This window comes from Acinonyx jubatus, chromosome E4 (genome assembly GCF_027475565.1).
Source record: "Acinonyx jubatus isolate Ajub_Pintada_27869175 chromosome E4, VMU_Ajub_asm_v1.0, whole genome shotgun sequence".
NCBI classification, from domain to species: Eukaryota; Metazoa; Chordata; class Mammalia; order Carnivora; family Felidae; genus Acinonyx; species Acinonyx jubatus.
This window is the reverse complement of record NC_069395.1, coordinates 64,722,183-64,728,375: the sequence shown is the minus strand read 5'-3', so window position 1 is coordinate 64,728,375 and position 6,193 is coordinate 64,722,183. Positions and strand designations below refer to the sequence as shown.

The 6,193-nt window shown below is 37.1% G+C and overlaps 1 protein-coding gene across 4 annotated transcripts in view; it reads left to right on the top strand.

Annotated features, from left to right (window-relative positions):
* SMYD3 (SET and MYND domain containing 3) overlaps positions 1 to 6,193 on the top strand; it is a 682,604-nt gene that overhangs the window by 72,917 nt on the left and 603,494 nt on the right. The gene's annotated exons all lie outside the window — the stretch shown is intronic.

The following is a 6,193-nucleotide window of genomic DNA, read 5'->3' as shown; positions in this document are numbered from 1 at the left end:
CTCCTATATGATAGCACTTGTCACATGACACAGTACATGGGGGTGTGTGAACTGGATTCCTCAGCCAAGCTGTGAGAACTCTGCAAGCATGTATTATCTGTGGTTTTTCAGTGCTTCCCGTAGAGGCTGTCACATGGGAGGAATTACATGCCTGTTGACTGAATGAATGGATATGCAAACATCAAAGACATCCGAGAGAAAGTAGTGAAAAAAAGAGACTAGTAATAGTATTAGTCAGTGTTTATAGTATGTTCATTATGTGCTGTAATAAGTGCTTTGTGTGTGCTAACTCATGGAATTCTCACAACCGTTCCATGAGTTCTCAAATTCTATTTCATAGATTGAAGATAAGTGAGAGTGGCGTGGAAACTCAGCTTTAACTCATTATTAAATGGAAAATACAAAGGAAGCCTTTGGAGTCTAGGTGGCATGATAGCATGGGCATTCTGGCAGAAGACTGTGAGCCCTAGACAGGCTCTCTGGGTTCAGATCCTGGCTGTGACTTTCATTAGCTGTGTAACTTATTGGCCAAGTATGCCTTGATTTGTTCATCTGCAAAAAGGGGTTGACAGTAAAATGTAACGTAGGCAATTGTTGTGGACACTAAATGAGTTAATGTGTGCAACATGCTGAGGTGGTACCTTGCAAAAGTAAACGGCCACTGAATGTTAAGTATTATTTCATCAATGACAATATTATTATTTTTACATAACAATTAAATGTTTTGAATGTCCTACTGCTGGCTATCTTCTTTGTTTGCTTTTTCAGACAAGAAGGCTTTAGGGGAGTGTATTTTCTATATGAATGTGAAGTTACTAGACCCTAAGATGTCAATATTGTTAATTTAGGGAAGACGAGAAGCCATTCTTTGTCTCTGTTTCAGTGCTTCTGGTGAGCCACTAGGATGCTGTCCAATTACTTGCAGATTTTAAAGTTCTAATGAGCTCAGAAAAGGAGTGACCTGGCCAATTCTTGAATAAAGGTCATTAGTAACAAATAATATCAACTTACTGTTTTAAAATTACCTCCGTTTGCTCGTCAAGGTGGTGCACTGGTGGTACTTTTCACACAGGAATCTGGTGATAGTGAAATGGGCTAACCCGGAGCCACTGTGATCATAAATTCTGCAGCTTTGTTACAGACCATGACTTTGCTCTGGCGGTGAAGTGACCTTGAAACAAAGGTATTTTTTTTACTTGAATAAGTTAGTATACGTGAATGAGATCTAAGAAAGGACCACTGTAGAATGAATTTTACTTCTAATAATTACTTTTTAGGGCTTTTTCTCTGGGTATCCTAGTGAGCTCTTCCAAAGTCTTGGGGGAAGAAAAGTTCCTCCTCCTATGCATGTCTGCACATGAATGTGCTTGTTTGTGAAAGGCCAAGGGAGGGGCACAGAACGGAGATTAAGGGTTACCTATAATTTGCTTCCGCACAATATGGCCAGATCAGAGGACCGTGTTCCTACACCACCAACAGGCGTGCATCATTCTCAGTGGCCTTTAAACCAAGCAACAGGCAGAGATAACCTTACGACACATGGCATCGAGGGTATTGTTCCATTCACGGAGGGATTTCTTCCTCTCTTAGGAAAGTACAAAGGAAGGGTATACCAGGACATTCAGAAAGGTGGTCACAGATGAGAAAGCGCCAACCCTATAATTATGAAGGGGATGTCGTGAACCTTTTCTCTGAAAGCTTCTGGTGCTGCTGCAGTCGTTTGAATTACCTTCTGTGTTCCAGTAAAGTAGTCAAACATGAGACTCTCCTTTCTTGTTGCATCAAAATCAAGATTTTCAGCTTCACCTTAAATATGTTTGCTTTATTTTAATTTAGTTGTTGGACCTCCAAAGTCTTTCTTTTTTTTCATAGACATGTACTTGTTGATTTGAGGAGAGGGTTCCTACATCAATAGGTTCTGCCTGAAAAGACTTCTATAAATTTGAGTTTGTAAATTAAAAAAAAGTATATTCTGATTATTTGCCCTGTGACTCTAAACATCATTAAATACTTGTATTCAGTTTGTTCATCAGTATAGTGAGCACAGAAACTCACAGGCATTCTTATGAGAATGAAAGAACTAATGGCAAATGCTAAGTCTAGTGCTTGGCATATGGTAGGTAGTCAATTTGAGGCAGGTATCTTTTATTATTCATTCTTTTGTTTTTGTTTTTTTTTAGAGAGTGTGAACAGGAGAGAGGGGCAGAGCGGGGGAGAGAGAGAGAGAGAGAGAGAGAGAGAGAGAGAGAGAGAGAGAATATCAGGCTCCACGCTCAGCATGGAGCCCAATGTGGGGCTCGATCCCACAACCCTGGATCATGACTTGAGCCAAAATCAAGTCAGTCACTTAACCTACTGAGCCACCAAGGAGCCCCTATTATTGTTCATTTAATGATATTTAGTGACATAGGTAAATGATCATACTGAATGATAAAAGTAAATTACAAAATGGTATCCTAGGTCTTTTTAAAAATTTTTTAAATTTTATTTTGGAGGGAGTGAGAGAGAGTGTGGGGGAGAGGGGCAGTGGGAGGTTAGGGCAGAGGGAGAGAGAGCAAGAGAGAGAGATTGAAAATCTTAAGCAGGCTCCATGGTCAGCACGGAGCCCAACACGGGCTCAATCCCATGACCCTAGGATAATGACCTTAGCCGAAATCAAGAATCAGATGCATAACTGACTGAGCCACCAAAATGGTCTCCCAAAATGGTATCCTAGGTCTTGAAAAATAAATATATTTTTGTGTGTGTATTGATTTATCAGTGGTTGTCTTTCTGGGTGATGGCATTATTTTCTTCTGTTTATTTTTCTTATTAGTTTACAGTGTAACACTTTCCACATTCTCTCTAAACGTGACTATTTGAGTGAAAGTTTTTTTTTTTCTTCTTTTTTTAAAGAATGCTGTTGAAAACTCTCCTAACTTCCTTCAGAAATGTTTAACTTGTATGTTATTTATACTGGAGTTAAAAAAAAAAAAAAAAAACAACAGAAAAGGGGAGAAAAAAAAAAAAGAAATAATGTTTAACCTTTTTTCAGCCAGAGGGTAAATTGAGGATTACCCCTCCTGTACTTTGAGGTAGTATTGCAACATATAGGGGTGACATTTGGTGTTGAGATAGTTAAGTTATTGATGGAAAAAATGTAGAATTATAGGATGGCTGATCATCATAAACCTCTCTCAAAATCTATTTTGAAAAGTATCTGAATTAGGTTTTTAGCTGTCTGAGGTAATACTAGGCGATCTGCCAATCACATTTTTATTTCTCATGAATTATATTTGGGTTAAAGGATCAAAATCCTGGCTTATGCTATGGTGATAAAATTTCTATCAGAACTTAAAATTCAAAATACAAAGTAGTAACTACTGTCTTCATGTTGAGATATTAAAAATCTTAGAATGCGGGGCGGCGCCTAGGTGGCTCAGTAGCTTGAGCATCCGACTTTGGCTCAGGTCATGATCTCATGGTTTTACTGCTGAAAAGTCTTAGACTTAGTAATTTACAGCCTTACTTAACATATTCAGGCCTCAAGTATCAATTCCCCATGTGAAAGAGGTCTCCTATTTTCTGTGTACATACAGCAGCCTGTTTGCCTATAATTAGTGGAGTGTTTTGGTGGTTTCTCTAGATTGTTTTAATTATTTTAGTCTTAAATTTATAGACTTATTAAATGTAGTCTTTTGATACTAATAAAACAGAAGGATGGTGTTCAAGCGTGGGGAAGAAATATCCAGAGATCCTTGCTTCTTGTGACTCTAGTAGTCACTGTGAGTCAGGTACCTCAGAATGTTCTATGAGTAACAAAAATGAAGCATAGCTTGTTGTCTGCAAAGCAGAATATGCTAGGTGTTACCTAGAACTGCACTGTCCAGTACAATAGCTGGTAGACACTTGTGGTTAAATTAATTTAAATATAAACATTGAGTATTTTAGTTACATATCTAAATGTTAAGTGTTCAGTAGCTACATATGGCTAGTGGCTTTTGTACTGGACAGTGAAGATATAGACCATTTCTACCATTGCAGAGAGTTCTATTGGACACGCCCATCTAGAGGGTCCAAAACACGGTTATGGTTTATTGTGTAACCCATGAAGTGTGTCAGAACTGCTGTATGTCATTTGTGGAGATGATTTGCTGAGTAAAACCATGGAGCCAGAGAAGTTTTCTTTATATCTGAAGAGAGAAATTTAGAATCAGAAAATAAACGTATCTAAAAAAACAAAACAAGGGGTGCCTGGCTGGCTCAGTTGGTGGAATGTGCGAATCTTGATCTTGGGGTTGTGAGTTTGAGCCCCATGTTGGGCATAAGATTACGTAAAAATAAAATCCTTAAAAAAAAAAATAAAAACCAAAATAGAACAATAGCAACAATATCCTCTTCAAAACTCAAAACACCCACACCAGGGATTTGTTTATAAACACATTAATTTTTAAAAAAACCTTTTATTGAACCATCTTATATAGTATATAGTATCTATGTCTAATATATATACAGTCCCTGTAAAAGCATATGTTACAGGTTGATGCACTTTTACAAATTGAACACCACAGTGTCACTGGCAGCCCATGTGCCTTCCTTTGTGTTGAAAGTGTTGCAGCTTGCTTATTAACTAAGGAATGTATTTTTACTTTTAAATATTAAATGACTTGAGATACTATGTCATAAGAAAACTCTTTAATATGAAATAAAAATTAAATTTTGAAATAAAATTTAATTGAGGTTGTATTTCCAATCCTCTGTAGTATAAATACTGTCTCTAATTTGTGAAACAAAATTAAACAGGAATGTAAGAAGCAACAAAAGCACTATTTGTGAACATTTGAGAGAAACTTATCTTTTTTAATGTTTATTTATTTATTTTGAGAGAGAGAGCATGCATGAGCGGGAGAGGAGCAGAGAAAGAGGGGGAGAGAGAAACCCAAGCAGCCTCCCTGCCCAGCATGGAGCTGGACGTGGGGCTTGATCCCACGACTGTGAGATTGTGACCTGAGCTTCAGTCAAGAGTCAGTCACCTGACTGAGCCACCCAGGTTCCCTGAGAGAAACTTTCTTGAATATTTAATCCCTTCTGGTCACTGGAGGAGCACTTGCACTTGGGACACATGGGAATCACCAGTTCTTCTGTGAATTGCCAGAATTCCATTTCATGTGCAGTGAGGAAGAGGAACCCACAGACTCACTTCAGATTTAGGATTAAAATAAATATTTAACCAATGAATGTAATAAGTTGGAGTGGTTAAACTGTCCCCAAAAGAATGCTTACTTCGGTAGCACATATACTAAACTGTTTCAAAAGGGGACAATAAAAATATTAGTTTTTTTCCAGTTGTAACATGCAAAGTTTGGGGCTTTGATGATGATGAAAAACCAAAGCATGGAAACTGATTGGTTTCTAGACTTTTTGTTTTGTACCTACATACTTAACTCCAAAAATGGGAAAGTTAGTAGGAAAATAATAGTCACGTAAAAGTTTTTAATTTTAGCAATTTATTTTATAGATATTTCATGTAATAAATCTTTAGATGCAATTTCTTATGGGCTAATACATAATTTTTAAATCCTATTTACTGAAGAAGTTAATAGCTTGTTTTGTATCTGTGGGTTTTTTTTTTTCCTTTTCTAAATTTTTAATTGAAGTATAGTTGACATAGTATTAAATTGGTTTCACTTTTTTTTTAATGTTTATTTATTTTTGAGAGAGAGACAGAGCATGAGCGGGGGAGGGGCAGAGAGAGAGAGAGGGAGACACAGAATCTGAAGCAGGCTCCAGGCTCTGAGCTGTGTCAGCACAGACCCTGACATGGGGCTCGAACTCACGAACCAGGAGATCATGACCTGAGCCAAAGTCGGACATGCAACAGGTACTCTGGTTTCAGATGTACAACATAGTGATTGCACATTATGAAATGCTCACCATGATAAGTGTGTTATAATATTAGACTACATTCCCTATGCTATACTTCTCATCCTATGTATTGTTAATGGTCTGCAGCAAAGCTTTTTACTATCTATTATAGACTTTCTTTTCAGATTTTTTTTGGACTAGAAATCATAAAAATGTATTTTATATCTTGAGTTAGTACAAACACACGTATGGTTATAACTGAAATCAGTAAATAACACCTTCATTGCTGTGATGTGGTATATATTTTATTCTATTCATCTTTAATCTCTTGTTTAGTTCCCTTAAAAAA